This window comes from Aquarana catesbeiana, linkage group LG05 (genome assembly GCF_042186555.1).
Source record: "Aquarana catesbeiana isolate 2022-GZ linkage group LG05, ASM4218655v1, whole genome shotgun sequence".
Classification (NCBI taxonomy): Eukaryota; Metazoa; Chordata; class Amphibia; order Anura; family Ranidae; genus Aquarana; species Aquarana catesbeiana.
The window spans coordinates 10,900,448-10,919,829 of NC_133328.1; the positions used below are offsets into that span (position 1 = coordinate 10,900,448).

Genomic DNA, 19,382 nt, shown 5'->3' on the forward strand with positions numbered 1-19,382 from the left:
ACCTACCTCAGGAGCTTGCCACGCATCCAGTCCCTGTAGACAGCAAAGCAACGGCCGGACGCAACCCCCACCTAGCTAGCCCCCATCCTACATCCCGCTTAGGCTCCACGGCCCAGCCCTTTTCCAGCGCTCTTCTCAGCCGTTTTGGTGCTATCACTCCTCCTCTTTAGTCGCCCTTGCGCCAACACATTCTGCGGCGCTCCCCAGGCTGGGGGAAGCTCGCACGCGGACTGCCGAAGCTAGCGAGAAGCCACAGAGCCGACGGGTCGTGAAACCTGCGCCCTGAAGCGGCTAGGGTGTAGGCAGCAGGTTGCCTACAGGAGCGTGGTTTTAGTTAGCGGCTGCCCCAGGCTGGGAGGGAAAGAGTTAATGCGTGCGCTGCCGGGGTTTTTTTGGATCCAGCCTACCCGCCGGTCATAAAAAATTTAGGGGAAGGCTGGGTTTCGGGGGATCAGGCAGCGCTTGCAGGAGGCCTACTAGGGTTGCCACCTCATCCCTTTAAACCCAAACACATATGAATTACACAGGTTCTGAGGCTAATTGAATGCAGATAAGGCAACGAGTGAGTTTAATTACCACCTTAATCAGCCACAGAATTTCTGTAATTAATATGTGTTCGGATATAAAGGGATGAGATGGCAACTCAAAGACCAACATGAACTACTACCTTGTAGAGGTAGTCCTGGGCAGCCAGTCAGTGGCAGTTTGGGTCAGGATATGACCATTGTTCATGTTGAACTGTAATGCCCAAGACTTCTCAGTAAAGTTGCGTCAAGTGTTCTAAGCCTCCTCTGAAGTCATTGAAAGGGACTCCATCATGCATGTTGGTCTCCAGGCCTATTGAAAAGAACTTGGGTGAGTATGGCACATGTGAGGTATGAAGCGACGCTACAAGAAAAGGTCTACCTACTGGGCAAGTCAAGCAGTTGCTTGACTGCAGCCAGTGGTGAGGCATGGCGCCTGCTATAGGTGAGGGTAGAGTTGCAACCCCATCCCTTTAAACCCGAACACATAGGAATTACACAGGTTCTGAAGGCTAATTTAAGGCAGATAAGGGCAACAAGTGAGTTTAATTACTACCTTAATCAGCCTCAGAAGCTGCGTAATAAATAAGTGTTCGGGTTTAAAGGGATGAGGTGGCAACCCTAGGTCAGAGGTCCTCTGGTAGCCAGGGGGGGGGTGGATGTACTGGCTCCCTCCGCAGCGGTCGGTTTCCAGTAGCTAGCGGAATGGAAGCCAGGTTCCGGAGATCCATGGGCTGGCCACCTGGTATGAAAGCGAAGGCGTTAACAAGTGCAGGCATGAGGCCCCGCGCTACATGCGCCCTGCTGCTCCTCTTCCTTTGGTGCAAAGCCTTGTCAGGGAAAAGGTTAAAAGTCAGGCCAGGGGAAGCCAGAAAGGAGCCTTTGAAGCCAGGCTGAGTATGTGTGTGAGAAGGTGCAGGCAGGAAGAGGTTAAAGAGGCAGCAAGAGGCAGGGGGGTTGAAGAGAGCGAGCGAGCGAGAGAGAGGAGAGACGACAAGGTGGGGTGTGCTGCGTTGCTTGTCAAAAGGCACTGCTGATTGTAGCAAAGTCAAGGAAAGGCGGAGCCAGGCTGCCGGTGACAAGTACAAGAGGCTTGAAAGAGACCATGAGCTTTGCCTACGGCCACACCACCCTGAATGCGCCCGCTCTCGTCTGATCTCGGAAGCTAAGCAGGGTCGGGCCTGGTTAGTACTTGGATGGGAGACCGCCTGGGAATACCAGGTGCTGTAGGCTTTTGCTTTTCTTCCAGCAGGGGTCACTCTCCTCTATGCCTCTTTTTACATTCTCTTTTAACAAAACCCGCTCTGCAAGCCCTCCTGCACACCTAGCTCCTACAAAATCACCAGTCCAGCCCCCACTTTTTCTTCGCCCTCCTCCCTTTCCTCACCCCTTCTTTCAAAAATACACTTTCTTTCTTCTTTCTCTCTCTCCCTCCCTCCCTCCCTCCCTCCCTACCTACCTCAGGAGCTTGCCACGCATCCAGTCCCTGTAGACAGCAAAGCAACGGCCGGACGCAACCCCCACCTAGCTAGCCCCCATCCTACATCCCGCTTAGGCTCCACGGCCCAGCCCTTTTCCAGCGCTCTTCTCAGCCGTTTTGGTGCTATCACTCCTCCTCTTTAGTCGCCCTTGCGCCAACACATTCTGCGGCGCTCCCCAGGCTGGGGGAAGCTCGCACGCGGACTGCCGAAGCCAGCGAGAAGCCACAGAGCCGACGGGTCGTGAAACCTGCGCCCTGAAGCGGCTAGGGTGTAGGCAGCAGGTTGCCTACAGGAGCGTGGTTTTAGTTAGCGGCTGCCCCAGGCTGGGAGGGAAAGAGTTAATGCGTGCGCTGCCAGGGTTTTTTTGGATCCAGCCTACCCGCCGGTCATAAAAAATTTAGGGGAAGGCTGGGTTTCGGGGGATCAGGCAGCGCTTGCAGGAGGCCTACTAGGGTTGCCACCTCATCCCTTTAAACCCAAACACATATGAATTACACAGGTTCTGAGGCTAATTGAATGCAGATAAGGCAACGAGTGAGTTTAATTACCACCTTAATCAGCCACAGAATTTCTGTAATTAATATGTGTTCGGATATAAAGGGATGAGATGGCAACTCAAAGACCAACATGAACTACTACCTTGTAGAGGTAGTCCTGGGCAGCCAGTCAGTGGCAGTTTGGGTCAGGATATGACCATTGTTCATGTTGAACTGTAATGCCCAAGACTTCTCAGTAAAGTTGCGTCAAGTGTTCTAAGCCTCCTCTGAAGTCATTGAAAGGGACTCCATCATGCATGTTGGTCTCCAGGCCTATTGAAAAGAACTTGGGTGAGTATGGCACATGTGAGGTATGAAGCGACGCTACAAGAAAAGGTCTACCTACTGGGCAAGTCAAGCAGTTGCTTGACTGCAGCCAGTGGTGAGGCATGGCGCCTGCTATAGGTGAGGGTAGAGTTGCAACCCCATCCCTTTAAACCCGAACACATAGAAATTACACAGGTTCTGAAGGCTAATTTAAGGCAGATAAGGGCAACAAGTGAGTTTAATTACTACCTTAATCAGCCTCAGAAGCTGCGTAATAAATAAGTGTTCGGGTTTAAAGGGATGAGGTGGCAACCCTAGGTCAGAGGTCCTCTGGTAGCCGGGGGGGGTGGATGTACTGGCTCCCTCCGCAGCGGTCGGTTTCCAGTAGCTAGCGGAACGGAAGCCAGGTTCCGGAGATCCATGGGCTGGCCACCTGGTATGAAAGCGAAGGCGTTAACAAGTGCAGGCATGAGGCCCCGCGCTACATGCGCCCTGCTGCTCCTCTTCCTTTGGTGCAAAGCCTTGTCAGGGAAAAGGTTAAAAGTCAGGCCAGGGGAAGCCAGAAAGGAGCCTTTGAAGCCAGGCTGAGTATGTGTGTGAGAAGGTGCAGGCAGGAAGAGGTTAAAGAGGCAGCAAGAGGCAGGGGGGTTGAAGAGAGCGAGCGAGCGAGCGAGAGAGAGGAGAGACGACAAGGTGGGGTGTGCTGCGTTGCTTGTCAAAAGGCACTGCTGATTGTAGCAAAGTCAAGGAAAGGCGGAGCCAGGCTGCCGGTGACAAGTACAAGAGGCTTGAAAGAGACCATGAGCTTTGCCTACGGCCACACCACCCTGAATGCGCCCGCTCTCGTCTGATCTCGGAAGCTAAGCAGGGTCGGGCCTGGTTAGTACTTGGATGGGGGACCGCCTGGGAATACCAGGTGCTGTAGGCTTTTGCTTTTCTTCCAGCAGGGGTCACTCTCCTCTATGCCTCTTTTTACATTCTCTTTTAACAAAACCCGCTCTGCAAGCCCTCCTGCACACCTAGCTCCTACAAAATCACCAGTCCAGCCCCCACTTTTTCTTCGCCCTCCTCCCTTTCCTCACCCCTTCTTTCAAAAATACACTTTCTTTCTTCTTTCTCTCTCTCCCTCCCTCCCTCCCTCCCTCCCTACCTACCTCAGGAGCTTGCCACGCATCCAGTCCCTGTAGACAGCAAAGCAACGGCCGGACGCAACCCCCACCTAGCTAGCCCCCATCCTACATCCCGCTTAGGCTCCACGGCCCAGCCCTTTTCCAGCGCTCTTCTCAGCCGTTTTGGTGCTATCACTCCTCCTCTTTAGTCGCCCTTGCGCCAACACATTCTGCGGCGCTCCCCAGGCTGGGGGAAGCTCGCACGCGGACTGCCGAAGCCAGCGAGAAGCCACAGAGCCGACGGGTCGTGAAACCTGCGCCCTGAAGCGGCTAGGGTGTAGGCAGCAGGTTGCCTACAGGAGCGTGGTTTTAGTTAGCGGCTGCCCCAGGCTGGGAGGGAAAGAGTTAATGCGTGCGCTGCCAGGGTTTTTTTGGATCCAGCCTACCCGCCGGTCATAAAAAATTTAGGGGAAGGCTGGGTTTCGGGGGATCAGGCAGCGCTTGCAGGAGGCCTACTAGGGTTGCCACCTCATCCCTTTAAACCCAAACACATATGAATTACACAGGTTCTGAGGCTAATTGAATGCAGATAAGGCAACGAGTGAGTTTAATTACCACCTTAATCAGCCACAGAATTTCTGTAATTAATATGTGTTCGGATATAAAGGGATGAGATGGCAACTCAAAGACCAACATGAACTACTACCTTGTAGAGGTAGTCCTGGGCAGCCAGTCAGTGGCAGTTTGGGTCAGGATATGACCATTGTTCATGTTGAACTGTAATGCCCAAGACTTCTCAGTAAAGTTGCGTCAAGTGTTCTAAGCCTCCTCTGAAGTCATTGAAAGGGACTCCATCATGCATGTTGGTCTCCAGGCCTATTGAAAAGAACTTGGGTGAGTATGGCACATGTGAGGTATGAAGCGACGCTACAAGAAAAGGTCTACCTACTGGGCAAGTCAAGCAGTTGCTTGACTGCAGCCAGTGGTGAGGCATGGCGCCTGCTATAGGTGAGGGTAGAGTTGCAACCCCATCCCTTTAAACCCGAACACATAGAAATTACACAGGTTCTGAAGGCTAATTTAAGGCAGATAAGGGCAACAAGTGAGTTTAATTACTACCTTAATCAGCCTCAGAAGCTGCGTAATAAATAAGTGTTCGGGTTTAAAGGGATGAGGTGGCAACCCTAGGTCAGAGGTCCTCTGGTAGCCGGGGGGGGTGGATGTACTGGCTCCCTCCGCAGCGGTCGGTTTCCAGTAGCTAGCGGAACGGAAGCCAGGTTCCGGAGATCCATGGGCTGGCCACCTGGTATGAAAGCGAAGGCGTTAACAAGTGCAGGCATGAGGCCCCGCGCTACATGCGCCCTGCTGCTCCTCTTCCTTTGGTGCAAAGCCTTGTCAGGGAAAAGGTTAAAAGTCAGGCCAGGGGAAGCCAGAAAGGAGCCTTTGAAGCCAGGCTGAGTATGTGTGTGAGAAGGTGCAGGCAGGAAGAGGTTAAAGAGGCAGCAAGAGGCAGGGGGGTTGAAGAGAGCGAGCGAGCGAGAGAGAGGAGAGACGACAAGGTGGGGTGTGCTGCGTTGCTTGTCAAAAGGCACTGCTGATTGTAGCAAAGTCAAGGAAAGGCGGAGCCAGGCTGCCGGTGACAAGTACAAGAGGCTTGAAAGAGACCATGAGCTTTGCCTACGGCCACACCACCCTGAATGCGCCCGCTCTCGTCTGATCTCGGAAGCTAAGCAGGGTTGGGCCTGGTTAGTACTTGGATGGGAGACCGCCTGGGAATACCAGGTGCTGTAGGCTTTTGCTTTTCTTCCAGCAGGGGTCACTCTCCTCTATGCCTCTTTTTACATTCTCTTTTAACAAAACCCGCTCTGCAAGCCCTCCTGCACACCTAGCTCCTACAAAATCACCAGTCCAGCCCCCACTTTTTCTTCGCCCTCCTCCCTTTCCTCACCCCTTCTTTCAAAAATACACTTTCTTTCTTCTTTCTCTCTCTCCCTCCCTCCCTCCCTACCTCAGGAGCTTGCCACGCATCCAGTCCCTGTAGACAGCAAAGCAACGGCCGGACGCAACCCCCACCTAGCTAGCCCCCATCCTACATCCCGCTTAGGCTCCACGGCCCAGCCCTTTTCCAGCGCTCTCCTCAGCCGTTTTGGTGCTATCACTCCTCCTCTTTAGTCGCCCTTGCGCCAACACATTCTGCCGCGCTCCCCAGGCTGGGGGAAGCTCGCACGCGGACTGCCGAAGCCAGCGAGAAGCCACAGAGCCGACGGGTCGTGAAACCTGCGCCCTGAAGCGGCTAGGGTGTAGGCAGCAGGTTGCCTACAGGAGCGTGGTTTTAGTTAGCGGCTGCCCCAGGCTGGGAGGGAAAGAGTTAATGCGTGCGCTGCCGGGGTTTTTTTGAATCCAGCCTACCCGCCGGTCATAAAAAATTTAGGGGAAGGCTGGGTTTCGGGGGATCAGGCAGCGCTTGCAGGAGGCCTACTAGGGTTGCCACCTCATCCCTTTAAACCCAAACACATATGAATTACACAGGTTCTGAGGCTAATTGAATGCAGATAAGGCAACGAGTGAGTTTAATTACCACCTTAATCAGCCACAGAATTTCTGTAATTAATATGTGTTCGGATATAAAGGGATGAGATGGCAACTCAAAGACCAACATGAACTACTACCTTGTAGAGGTAGTCCTGGGCAGCCAGTCAGTGGCAGTTTGGGTCAGGATATGACCATTGTTCATGTTGAACTGTAATGCCCAAGACTTCTCAGTAAAGTTGCGTCAAGTGTTCTAAGCCTCCTCTGAAGTCATTGAAAGGGACTCCATCATGCATGTTGGTCTCCAGGCCTATTGAAAAGAACTTGGGTGAGTATGGCACATGTGAGGTATGAAGCGACGCTACAAGAAAAGGTCTACCTACTGGGCAAGTCAAGCAGTTGCTTGACTGCAGCCAGTGGTGAGGCATGGCGCCTGCTATAGGTGAGGGTAGAGTTGCAACCCCATCCCTTTAAACCCAAACACATAGGAATTACACAGGTTCTGAAGGCTAATTTAAGGCAGATAAGGGCAACAAGTGAGTTTAATTACTACCTTAATCAGCCTCAGAAGCTGCGTAATAAATAAGTGTTCGGGTTTAAAGGGATGAGGTGGCAACCCTAGGTCAGAGGTCCTCTGGTAGCCAGGGGGGGGTGGATGTACTGGCTCCCTCCGCAGCGGTCGGTTTCCAGTAGCTAGCGGAACGGAAGCCAGGTTCCGGAGATCCATGGGCTGGCCACCTGGTATGAAAGCGAAGGCGTTAACAAGTGCAGGCATGAGGCCCCGCGCTACATGCGCCCTGCTGCTCCTCTTCCTTTGGTGCAAAGCCTTGTCAGGGAAAAGGTTAAAAGTCAGGCCAGGGGAAGCCAGAAAGGAGCCTATGAAGCCAGGCTGAGTATGTGTGTGAGAAGGTGCAGGCAGGAAGAGGTTAAAGAGGCAGCAAGAGGCAGGGGGGTTGAAGAGAGCGAGCGAGCGAGCGAGAGAGAGGAGAGACGACAAGGTGGGGTGTGCTGCGTTGCTTGTCAAAAGGCACTGCTGATTGTAGCAAAGTCAAGGAAAGGCGGAGCCAGGCTGCCGGTGACAAGTACAAGAGGCTTGAAAGAGACCATGAGCTTTGCCTACGGCCACACCACCCTGAATGCGCCCGCTCTCGTCTGATCTCGGAAGCTAAGCAGGGTCGGGCCTGGTTAGTACTTGGATGGGAGACCGCCTGGGAATACCAGGTGCTGTAGGCTTTTGCTTTTCTTCCAGCAGGGGTCACTCTCCTCTATGCTTCTTTTTACATTCTCTTTTAACAAAACCCGCTCTGCAAGCCCTCCTGCACACCTAGCTCCTACAAAATCACCAGTCCAGCCCCCACTTTTTCTTCGCCCTCCTCCCTTTCCTCACCCCTTCTTTCAAAAATACACTTTCTTTCTTCTTTCTCTCTCTCCCTCCCTCCCTCCCTACCTCAGGAGCTTGCCACGCATCCAGTCCCTGTAGACAGCAAAGCAACGGCCGGACGCAACCCCCACCTAGCTAGCCCCCATCCTACATCCCGCTTAGGCTCCACGGCCCAGCCCTTTTCCAGCGCTCTCCTCAGCCGTTTTGGTGCTATCACTCCTCCTCTTTAGTCGCCCTTGCGCCAACACATTCTGCCGCGCTCCCCAGGCTGGGGGAAGCTCGCACGCGGACTGCCGAAGCCAGCGAGAAGCCACAGAGCCGACGGGTCGTGAAACCTGCGCCCTGAAGCGGCTAGGGTGTAGGCAGCAGGTTGCCTACAGGAGCGTGGTTTTAGTTAGCGGCTGCCCCAGGCTGGGAGGGAAAGAGTTAATGCGTGCGCTGCCGGGGTTTTTTTGAATCCAGCCTACCCGCCGGTCATAAAAAATTTAGGGGAAGGCTGGGTTTCGGGGGATCAGGCAGCGCTTGCAGGAGGCCTACTAGGGTTGCCACCTCATCCCTTTAAACCCAAACACATATGAATTACACAGGTTCTGAGGCTAATTGAATGCAGATAAGGCAACGAGTGAGTTTAATTACCACCTTAATCAGCCACAGAATTTCTGTAATTAATATGTGTTCGGATATAAAGGGATGAGATGGCAACTCAAAGACCAACATGAACTACTACCTTGTAGAGGTAGTCCTGGGCAGCCAGTCAGTGGCAGTTTGGGTCAGGATATGACCATTGTTCATGTTGAACTGTAATGCCCAAGACTTCTCAGTAAAGTTGCGTCAAGTGTTCTAAGCCTCCTCTGAAGTCATTGAAAGGGACTCCATCATGCATGTTGGTCTCCAGGCCTATTGAAAAGAACTTGGGTGAGTATGGCACATGTGAGGTATGAAGCGACGCTACAAGAAAAGGTCTACCTACTGGGCAAGTCAAGCAGTTGCTTGACTGCAGCCAGTGGTGAGGCATGGCGCCTGCTATAGGTGAGGGTAGAGTTGCAACCCCATCCCTTTAAACCCGAACACATAGGAATTACACAGGTTCTGAAGGCTAATTTAAGGCAGATAAGGGCAACAAGTGAGTTTAATTACTACCTTAATCAGCCTCAGAAGCTGCGTAATAAATAAGTGTTCGGGTTTAAAGGGATGAGGTGGCAACCCTAGGTCAGAGGTCCTCTGGTAGCCAGGGGGGGGTGGATGTACTGGCTCCCTCCGCAGCGGTCGGTTTCCAGTAGCTAGCGGAACGGAAGCCAGGTTCCGGAGATCCATGGGCTGGCCACCTGGTATGAAAGCGAAGGCGTTAACAAGTGCAGGCATGAGGCCCCGCGCTACATGCGCCCTGCTGCTCCTCTTCCTTTGGTGCAAAGCCTTGTCAGGGAAAAGGTTAAAAGTCAGGCCAGGGGAAGCCAGAAAGGAGCCTTTGAAGCCAGGCTGAGTATGTGTGTGAGAAGGTGCAGGCAGGAAGAGGTTAAAGAGGCAGCAAGAGGCAGGGGGGTTGAAGAGAGCGAGCGAGCGAGCGAGAGAGAGGAGAGACGACAAGGTGGGGTGTGCTGCGTTGCTTGTCAAAAGGCACTGCTGATTGTAGCAAAGTCAAGGAAAGGCGGAGCCAGGCTGCCGGTGACAAGTACAAGAGGCTTGAAAGAGACCATGAGCTTTGCCTACGGCCACACCACCCTGAATGCGCCCGCTCTCGTCTGATCTCGGAAGCTAAGCAGGGTCGGGCCTGGTTAGTACTTGGATGGGAGACCGCCTGGGAATACCAGGTGCTGTAGGCTTTTGCTTTTCTTCCAGCAGGGGTCACTCTCCTCTATGCCTCTTTTTACATTCTCTTTTAACAAAACCCGCTCTGCAAGCCCTCCTGCACACCTAGCTCCTACAAAATCACCAGTCCAGCCCCCACTTTTTCTTCGCCCTCCTCCCTTTCCTCACCCCTTCTTTCAAAAATACACTTTCTTTCTTCTTTCTCTCTCTCCCTCCCTCCCTCCCTACCTACCTCAGGAGCTTGCCACGCATCCAGTCCCTGTAGACAGCAAAGCAACGGCCGGACGCAACCCCCACCTAGCTAGCCCCCATCCTACATCCCGCTTAGGCTCCACGGCCCAGCCCTTTTCCAGCGCTCTCCTCAGCCGTTTTGGTGCTATCACTCCTCCTCTTTAGTCGCCCTTGCGCCAACACATTCTGCGGCGCTCCCCAGGCTGGGGGAAGCTCGCACGCGGACTGCCGAAGCCAGCGAGAAGCCACAGAGCCGACGGGTCGTGAAACCTGCGCCCTGAAGCGGCTAGGGTGTAGGCAGCAGGTTGCCTACAGGAGCGTGGTTTTAGTTAGCGGCTGCCCCAGGCTGGGAGGGAAAGAGTTAATGCGTGCGCTGCCGGGGTTTTTTTGGATCCAGCCTACCCGCCGGTCATAAAAAATTTAGGGGAAGGCTGGGTTTCGGGGGATCAGGCAGCGCTTGCAGGAGGCCTACTAGGGTTGCCACCTCATCCCTTTAAACCCAAACACATATGAATTACACAGGTTCTGAGGCTAATTGAATGCAGATAAGGCAACGAGTGAGTTTAATTACCACCTTAATCAGCCACAGAATTTCTGTAATTAATATGTGTTCGGATATAAAGGGATGAGATGGCAACTCAAAGACCAACATGAACTACTACCTTGTAGAGGTAGTCCTGGGCAGCCAGTCAGTGGCAGTTTGGGTCAGGATATGACCATTGTTCATGTTGAACTGTAATGCCCAAGACTTCTCAGTAAAGTTGCGTCAAGTGTTCTAAGCCTCCTCTGAAGTCATTGAAAGGGACTCCATCATGCATGTTGGTCTCCAGGCCTATTGAAAAGAACTTGGGTGAGTATGGCACATGTGAGGTATGAAGCGACGCTACAAGAAAAGTTCTACCTACTGGGCAAGTCAAGCAGTTGCTTGACTGCAGCCAGTGGTGAGGCATGGCGCCTGCTATAGGTGAGGGTAGAGTTGCAACCCCATCCCTTTAAACCCGAACACATAGGAATTACACAGGTTCTGAAGGCTAATTTAAGGCAGATAAGGGCAACAAGTGAGTTTAATTACTACCTTAATCAGCCTCAGAAGCTGCGTAATAAATAAGTGTTCGGGTTTAAAGGGATGAGGTGGCAACCCTAGGTCAGAGGTCCTCTGGTAGCCAGGGGGGGGTGGATGTACTGGCTCCCTCCGCAGCGGTCGGTTTCCAGTAGCTAGCGGAACGGAAGCCAGGTTCCGGAGATCCATGGGCTGGCCACCTGGTATGAAAGCGAAGGCGTTAACAAGTGCAGGCATGAGGCCCCGCGCTACATGCGCCCTGCTGCTCCTCTTCCTTTGGTGCAAAGCCTTGTCAGGGAAAAGGTTAAAAGTCAGGCCAGGGGAAGCCAGAAAGGAGCCTTTGAAGCCAGGCTGAGTATGTGTGTGAGAAGGTGCAGGCAGGAAGAGGTTAAAGAGGCAGCAAGAGGCAGGGGGGTTGAAGAGAGCGAGCGAGCGAGCGAGAGAGAGGAGAGACGACAAGGTGGGGTGTGCTGCGTTGCTTGTCAAAAGGCACTGCTGATTGTAGCAAAGTCAAGGAAAGGCGGAGCCAGGCTGCCGGTGACAAGTACAAGAGGCTTGAAAGAGACCATGAGCTTTGCCTACGGCCACACCACCCTGAATGCGCCCGCTCTCGTCTGATCTCGGAAGCTAAGCAGGGTCGGGCCTGGTTAGTACTTGGATGGGAGACCGCCTGGGAATACCAGGTGCTGTAGGCTTTTGCTTTTCTTCCAGCAGGGGTCACTCTCCTCTATGCCTCTTTTTACATTCTCTTTTAACAAAACCCGCTCTGCAAGCCCTCCTGCACACCTAGCTCCTACAAAATCACCAGTCCAGCCCCCACTTTTTCTTCGCCCTCCTCCCTTTCCTCACCCCTTCTTTCAAAAATACACTTTCTTTCTTCTTTCTCTCTCTCCCTCCCTCCCTCCCTCCCTCCCTACCTCAGGAGCTTGCCACGCATCCAGTCCCTGTAGACAGCAAAGCAACGGCCAGACGCAACCCCCACCTAGCTAGCCCCCATCCTACATCCCGCTTAGGCTCCACGGCCCAGCCCTTTTCCAGCGCTCTTCTCAGCCGTTTTGGTGCTATCACTCCTCCTCTTTAGTCGCCCTTGCGCCAACACATTCTGCGGCGCTCCCCAGGCTGGGGGAAGCTCGCACGCGGACTGCCGAAGCTAGCGAGAAGCCACAGAGCCGACGGGTCGTGAAACCTGCGCCCTGAAGCGGCTAGGGTGTAGGCAGCAGGTTGCCTACAGGAGCGTGGTTTTAGTTAGCGGCTGCCCCAGGCTGGGAGGGAAAGAGTTAATGCGTGCGCTGCCGGGGTTTTTTTGGATCCAGCCTACCCGCCGGTCATAAAAAATTTAGGGGAAGGCTGGGTTTCGGGGGATCAGGCAGCGCTTGCAGGAGGCCTACTAGGGTTGCCACCTCATCCCTTTAAACCCAAACACATATGAATTACACAGGTTCTGAGGCTAATTGAATGCAGATAAGGCAACGAGTGAGTTTAATTACCACCTTAATCAGCCACAGAATTTCTGTAATTAATATGTGTTCGGATATAAAGGGATGAGATGGCAACTCAAAGACCAACATGAACTACTACCTTGTAGAGGTAGTCCTGGGCAGCCAGTCAGTGGCAGTTTGGGTCAGGATATGACCATTGTTCATGTTGAACTGTAATGCCCAAGACTTCTCAGTAAAGTTGCGTCAAGTGTTCTAAGCCTCCTCTGAAGTCATTGAAAGGGACTCCATCATGCATGTTGGTCTCCAGGCCTATTGAAAAGAACTTGGGTGAGTATGGCACATGTGAGGTATGAAGCGACGCTACAAGAAAAGGTCTACCTACTGGGCAAGTCAAGCAGTTGCTTGACTGCAGCCAGTGGTGAGGCATGGCGCCTGCTATAGGTGAGGGTAGAGTTGCAACCCCATCCCTTTAAACCCGAACACATAGGAATTACACAGGTTCTGAAGGCTAATTTAAGGCAGATAAGGGCAACAAGTGAGTTTAATTACTACCTTAATCAGCCTCAGAAGCTGCGTAATAAATAAGTGTTCGGGTTTAAAGGAATGAGGTGGCAACCCTAGGTCAGAGGTCCTCTGGTAGCCAGGGGGGGGTGGATGTACTGGCTCCCTCCGCAGCGGTCGGTTTCCAGTAGCTAGCGGAACGGAAGCCAGGTTCCAGAGATCCATGGGCTGGCCACCTGGTATGAAAGCGAAGGCGTTAACAAGTGCAGGCATGAGGCCCCGCGCTACATGCGCCCTGCTGCTCCTCTTCCTTTGGTGCAAAGCCTTGTCAGGGAAAAGGTTAAAAGTCAGGCCAGGGGAAGCCAGAAAGGAGCCTTTGAAGCCAGGCTGAGTATGTGTGTGAGAAGGTGCAGGCAGGAAGAGGTTAAAGAGGCAGCAAGAGGCAGGGGGGTTGAAGAGAGCGAGCGAGCGAGCGAGAGAGAGGAGAGACGACAAGGTGGGGTGTGCTGCGTTGCTTGTCAAAAGGCACTGCTGATTGTAGCAAAGTCAAGGAAAGGCGGAGCCAGGCTGCCGGTGACAAGTACAAGAGGCTTGAAAGAGACCATGAGCTTTGCCTACGGCCACACCACCCTGAATGCGCCCGCTCTCGTCTGATCTCGGAAGCTAAGCAGGGTCGGGCCTGGTTAGTACTTGGATGGGAGACCGCCTGGGAATACCAGGTGCTGTAGGCTTTTGCTTTTCTTCCAGCAGGGGTCACTCTCCTCTATGCCTCTTTTTACATTCTCTTTTAACAAAACCCGCTCTGCAAGCCCTCCTGCACACCTAGCTCCTACAAAATCACCAGTCCAGCCCCCACTTTTTCTTCGCCCTCCTCCCTTTCCTCACCCCTTCTTTCAAAAATACACTTTCTTTCTTCTTTCTCTCTCTCCCTCCCTCCCTCCCTACCTACCTCAGGAGCTTGCCACGCATCCAGTCCCTGTAGACAGCAAAGCAACGGCCGGACGCAACCCCCACCTAGCTAGCCCCCATCCTACATCCCGCTTAGGCTCCACGGCCCAGCCCTTTTCCAGCGCTCTTCTCAGCCGTTTTGGTGCTATCACTCCTCCTCTTTAGTCGCCCTTGCGCCAACACATTCTGCCGCGCTCCCCAGGCTGGGGGAAGCTCGCACGCGGACTGCCGAAGCTAGCGAGAAGCCACAGAGCCGACGGGTCGTGAAACCTGCGCCCTGAAGCGGCTAGGGTGTAGGCAGCAGGTTGCCTACAGGAGCGTGGTTTTAGTTAGCGGCTGCCCCAGGCTGGGAGGGAAAGAGTTAATGCGTGCGCTGCCGGGGTTTTTTTGGATCCAGCCTACCCGCCGGTCATAAAAAATTTAGGGGAAGGCTGGGTTTCGGGGGATCAGGCAGCGCTTGCAGGAGGCCTACTAGGGTTGCCACCTCATCCCTTTAAACCCAAACACATATGAATTACACAGGTTCTGAGGCTAATTGAATGCAGATAAGGCAACGAGTGAGTTTAATTACCACCTTAATCAGCCACAGAATTTCTGTAATTAATATGTGTTCGGATATAAAGGGATGAGATGGCAACTCAAAGACCAACATGAACTACTACCTTGTAGAGGTAGTCCTGGGCAGCCAGTCAGTGGCAGTTTGGGTCAGGATATGACCATTGTTCATGTTGAACTGTAATGCCCAAGACTTCTCAGTAAAGTTGCGTCAAGTGTTCTAAGCCTCCTCTGAAGTCATTGAAAGGGACTCCATCATGCATGTTGGTCTCCAGGCCTATTGAAAAGAACTTGGGTGAGTATGGCACATGTGAGGTATGAAGCGACGCTACAAGAAAAGGTCTACCTACTGGGCAAGTCAAGCAGTTGCTTGACTGCAGCCAGTGGTGAGGCATGGCGCCTGCTATAGGTGAGGGTAGAGTTGCAACCCCATCCCTTTAAACCCGAACACATAGGAATTACACAGGTTCTGAAGGCTAATTTAAGGCAGATAAGGGCAACAAGTGAGTTTAATTACTACCTTAATCAGCCTCAGAAGCTGCGTAATAAATAAGTGTTCGGGTTTAAAGGGATGAGGTGGCAACCCTAGGTCAGAGGTCCTCTGGTAGCCAGGGGGGGTGGATGTACTGGCTCCCTCCGCAGCGGTCGGTTTCCAGTAGCTAGCGGAACGGAAGCCAGGTTCCAGAGATCCATGGGCTGGCCACCTGGTATGAAAGCGAAGGCGTTAACAAGTGCAGGCATGAGGCCCCGCGCTACATGCGCCCTGCTGCTCCTCTTCCTTTGGTGCAAAGCCTTGTCAGGGAAAAGGTTAAAAGTCAGGCCAGGGGAAGCCAGAAAGGAGCCTTTGAAGCCAGGCTGAGTATGTGTGTGAGAAGGTGCAGGCAGGAAGAGGTTAAAGAGGCAGCAAGAGGCAGGGGGGTTGAAGAGAGCGAGCGAGCGAGAGAGAGGAGAGACGACAAGGTGGGGTGTGCTGCGTTGCTTGTCAAAAGGCACTGCTGATTGTAGCAAAGTCAAGGAAAGGCGGAGCCAGGCTGCCGGTGACAAGTACAAGAGGCTTGAAAGAGACCATGAGCTTTGCCTACGGCCACACCACCCTGAATGCGCCCGCTCTCGTCTGATCTCGGAAGCTAAGCAGGGTCGGGCCTGGTTAGTACTTGGATGGGAGACCGCCTGGGAATACCAGGTGCTGTAGGCTTTTGCTTTTCTTCCAGCAGGGGTCACTCTCCTCTATGCCTCTTTTTACATTCTCTTTTAACAAAACCCGCTCTGCAAGCCCTCCTGCACACCTAGCTCCTACAAAATCACCAGTCCAGCCCCCACTTTTTCTTCGCCCTCCTCCCTTTCCTCACCCCTTCTTTCAAAAATACACTTTCTTTCTTCTTTCTCTCTCTCCCTCCCTCCCTCCCTCCCTCCCTCCCTACCTACCTCAGGAGCTTGCCACGCATCCAGTCCCTGTAGACAGCAAAGCAACGGCCGGACGCAACCCCCACCTAGCTAGCCCCCATCCTACATCCCGCTTAGGCTCCACGGCCCAGCCCTTTTCCAGCGCTCTTCTCAGCCGTTTTGGTGCTATCACTCCTCCTCTTTAGTCGCCCTTGCGCCAACACATTCTGCGGCGCTCCCCAGGCTGGGGGAAGCTCGCACGCGGACTGCCGAAGCCAGCGAGAAGCCACAGAGCCGACGGGTCGTGAAACCTGCGCCCTGAAGCGGCTAGGGTGTAGGCAGCAGGTTGCCTACAGGAGCGTGGTTTTAGTTAGCGGCTGCCCCAGGCTGGGAGGGAAAGAGTTAATGCGTGCGCTGCCGGGGTTTTTTTGGATCCAGCCTACCCGCCGGTCATAAAAAATTTAGGGGAAGGCTGGGTTTCGGGGGATCAGGCAGCGCTTGCAGGAGGCCTACTAGGGTTGCCACCTCATCCCTTTAAACCCAAACACATATGAATTACACAGGTTCTGAGGCTAATTGAATGCAGATAAGGCAACGAGTGAGTTTAATTACCACCTTAATCAGCCACAGAATTTCTGTAATTAATATGTGTTCGGATATAAAGGGATGAGATGGCAACTCAAAGACCAACATGAACTACTACCTTGTAGAGGTAGTCCTGGGCAGCCAGTCAGTGGCAGTTTGGGTCAGGATATGACCATTGTTCATGTTGAACTGTAATGCCCAAGACTTCTCAGTAAAGTTGCGTCAAGTGTTCTAAGCCTCCTCTGAAGTCATTGAAAGGGACTCCATCATGCATGTTGGTCTCCAGGCCTATTGAAAAGAACTTGGGTGAGTATGGCACATGTGAGGTATGAAGCGACGCTACAAGAAAAGGTCTACCTACTGGGCAAGTCAAGCAGTTGCTTGACTGCAGCCAGTGGTGAGGCATGGCGCCTGCTATAGGTGAGGGTAGAGTTGCAACCCCATCCCTTTAAACCCGAACACATAGGAATTACACAGGTTCTGAAGGCTAATTTAAGGCAGATAAGGGCAACAAGTGAGTTTAATTACTACCTTAATCAGCCTCAGAAGCTGCGTAATAAATAAGTGTTCGGGTTTAAAGGAATGAGGTGGCAACCCTAGGTCAGAGGTCCTCTGGTAGCCAGGGGGGGGTGGATGTACTGGCTCCCTCCGCAGCGGTCGGTTTCCAGTAGCTAGCGGAACGGAAGCCAGGTTCCAGAGATCCATGGGCTGGCCACCTGGTATGAAAGCGAAGGCGTTAACAAGTGCAGGCATGAGGCCCCGCGCTACATGCGCCCTGCTGCTCCTCTTCCTTTGGTGCAAAGCCTTGTCAGGGAAAAGGTTAAAAGTCAGGCCAGGGGAAGCCAGAAAGGAGCCTTTGAAGCCAGGCTGAGTATGTGTGTGAGAAGGTGCAGGCAGGAAGAGGTTAAAGAGGCAGCAAGAGGCAGGGGGGTTGAAGAGAGCAAGCGAGCGAGAGAGAGGAGAGACGACAAGGTGGGGTGTGCTGCGTTGCTTGTCAAAAGGCACTGCTGATTGTAACAAAGTCAAGGAAAGGCGGAGCCAGGCTGCCGGTGACAAGTACAAGAGGCTTGAAAGAGACCATGAGCTTTGCCTACAGCCACACCACCCTGAATGCGCCCGCTCTCGTCTGATCTCGGAAGCTAAGCAGGGTCGGGCCTGGTTAGTACTTGGATGGGAGACCGCCTGGGAATACCAGGTGCTGTAGGCTTTTGCTTTTCTTCCAGCAGGGGTCACTCTCCTCTATGCCTCTTTTTACATTCTCTTTTAACAAAACCCGCTCTGCAAGCCCTCCTGCACACCTAGCTCCTACAAAATCACCAGTCCAGCCCCCACTTTTTCTTCGCCCTCCTCCCTTTCCTCACCCCTTCTTTCAAAAATACACTTTCTTTCTTCTTTCTCTCTCTCCCTCCCTCCCTCCCTCCCTCCCTCCCTCCCTACCTACCTCAGGAGCTTGCCACGCATCCAGTCCCTGTAGACAGCAAAGCAACGGCCGGACGCAACCCCCACCTAGCTAGCCCCCATCCTACATCCCGCTTAGGCTCCACGGCCCAGCCCTTTTCCAGCGCTCTTCTCAGCCGTTTTGGTGCTATCACTCCTCCTCTTTAGTCGCCCTTGCGCCAACACATTCTGCGGCGCTCCCCAGGCTGGGGGAAGCTCGCACGCGGACTGCCGAAGCCAGCGAGAAGCCACAGAGCCGACGGGTCGTGAAACCTGCGCCCTGAAGCGGCTAGGGTGTAGGCAGCAGGTTGCCTACAGGAGCGTGGTTTTAGTTAGCGGCTGCCCCAGGCTGGGAGGGAAAGAGTTAATGCGTGCGCTGCCGGGGTTTTTTTGGATCCAGCCTACCCGCCGGTCATAAAAAATTTAGGGGAAGGCTGGGTTTCGGGGGATCAGGCAGCGCTTGCAGGAGGCCTACTAGGGTTGCCACCTCATCCCTTTAAACCCAAACACATATGAATTACACAGGTTCTGAGGCTAATTGAATGCAGATAAGGCAACGAGTGAGTTTAATTACCACCTTAATCAGCCACAGAATTTCTGTAATTAATATGTGTTCGGATATAAAGGGATGAGATGGCAACTCAAAGACCAACATGAACTACTACCTTGTAGAGGTAGTCCTGGGCAGCCAGTCAGTGGCAGTTTGGGTCAGGATATGACCATTGTTCATGTTGAACTGTAATGCCCAAGACTTCTCAGTAAAGTTGCGTCAAGTGTTCTAAGCCTCCTCTGAAGTCATTGAAAGGGACTCCATCATGCATGTTGGTCTCCAGGCCTATTGAAAAGAACTTGGGTGAGTATGGCACATGTGAGGTATGAAGCGACGCTACAAGAAAAGGTCTACCTACTGGGCAAGTCAAGCAGTTGCTTGACTGCAGCCAGTGGTGAGGCATGGCGCCTGCTATAGGTGAGGGTAGAGTTGCAACCCCATCCCTTTAAACCCGAACACATAGGAATTACACAGGTTCTGAAGGCTAATTTAAGGCAGATAAGGGCAACAAGTGAGTTTAATTACTACCTTAATCAGCCTCAGAAGCTGCGTAATAAATAAGTGTTCGGGTTTAAAGGGATGAGGTGGCAACCCTAGGTCAGAGGTCCTCTGGTAGCCAGGGGGGGGGGTGGATGTACTGGCTCCCTCCGCAGCGGTCGGTTTCCAGTAGCTAGCGGAACGGAAGCCAGGTTCCGGAGATCCATGGGCTGGCCACCTGGTATGAAAGCGAAGGCGTTAACAAGTGCAGGCATGAGGCCCCGCGCTACATGCGCCCTGCTGCTCCTCTTCCTTTGGTGCAAAGCCTTGTCAGGGAAAAGGTTAAAAGTCAGGCCAGGGGAAGCCAGAAAGGAGCCTTTGAAGCCAGGCTGAGTATGTGTGTGAGAAGGTGCAGGCAGGAAGAGGTTAAAGAGGCAGCAAGAGGCAGGGGGGTTGAAGAGAGCGAGCAAGCGAGCGAGAGAGAGGAGAGACGACAAGGTGGGGTGTGCTGCGTTGCTTGTCAAAAGGCACTGCTGATTGTAGCAAAGTCAAGGAAAGGCGGAGCCAGGCTGCCGGTGACAAG

At 53.2% G+C, this 19,382-nt stretch overlaps 9 non-coding genes across 9 annotated transcripts; all 9 read left to right on the forward strand.

The window, feature by feature from the left end:
- Positions 1 to 1,638: 1,638 nt before the first annotated feature.
- LOC141146497 (5S ribosomal RNA) lies at positions 1,639 to 1,757 on the forward strand. Its single transcript, XR_012244904.1, has one exon. It is a non-coding gene; the product is annotated as a 5S ribosomal RNA (ribosomal RNA).
- A 1,860-nt stretch (positions 1,758 to 3,617) lies between these two features.
- Positions 3,618 to 3,736, forward strand: LOC141146284 (5S ribosomal RNA). The gene has a single exon (XR_012244835.1). It is a non-coding gene; the product is annotated as a 5S ribosomal RNA (ribosomal RNA).
- Positions 3,737 to 5,592: 1,856 nt separating this feature from the next.
- LOC141146225 (5S ribosomal RNA) lies at positions 5,593 to 5,711 on the forward strand. The gene has a single exon (XR_012244779.1). It is a non-coding gene; the product is annotated as a 5S ribosomal RNA (ribosomal RNA).
- Positions 5,712 to 7,560: 1,849 nt separating this feature from the next.
- On the forward strand, positions 7,561 to 7,679 carry LOC141146507 (5S ribosomal RNA). The gene has a single exon (XR_012244905.1). It is a non-coding gene; the product is annotated as a 5S ribosomal RNA (ribosomal RNA).
- Positions 7,680 to 9,528: 1,849 nt separating this feature from the next.
- LOC141146517 (5S ribosomal RNA) lies at positions 9,529 to 9,647 on the forward strand. The gene has a single exon (XR_012244914.1). It is a non-coding gene; the product is annotated as a 5S ribosomal RNA (ribosomal RNA).
- A 1,853-nt stretch (positions 9,648 to 11,500) lies between these two features.
- LOC141146529 (5S ribosomal RNA) lies at positions 11,501 to 11,619 on the forward strand. The gene has a single exon (XR_012244922.1). It is a non-coding gene; the product is annotated as a 5S ribosomal RNA (ribosomal RNA).
- A 1,857-nt stretch (positions 11,620 to 13,476) lies between these two features.
- Positions 13,477 to 13,595, forward strand: LOC141146540 (5S ribosomal RNA). Its single transcript, XR_012244933.1, has one exon. It is a non-coding gene; the product is annotated as a 5S ribosomal RNA (ribosomal RNA).
- Positions 13,596 to 15,443: 1,848 nt separating this feature from the next.
- LOC141146552 (5S ribosomal RNA) lies at positions 15,444 to 15,562 on the forward strand. The gene has a single exon (XR_012244945.1). It is a non-coding gene; the product is annotated as a 5S ribosomal RNA (ribosomal RNA).
- Positions 15,563 to 17,423: 1,861 nt separating this feature from the next.
- Positions 17,424 to 17,542, forward strand: LOC141146281 (5S ribosomal RNA). Its single transcript, XR_012244832.1, has one exon. It is a non-coding gene; the product is annotated as a 5S ribosomal RNA (ribosomal RNA).
- The last annotated feature ends 1,840 nt before the right edge of the window (positions 17,543 to 19,382 follow it).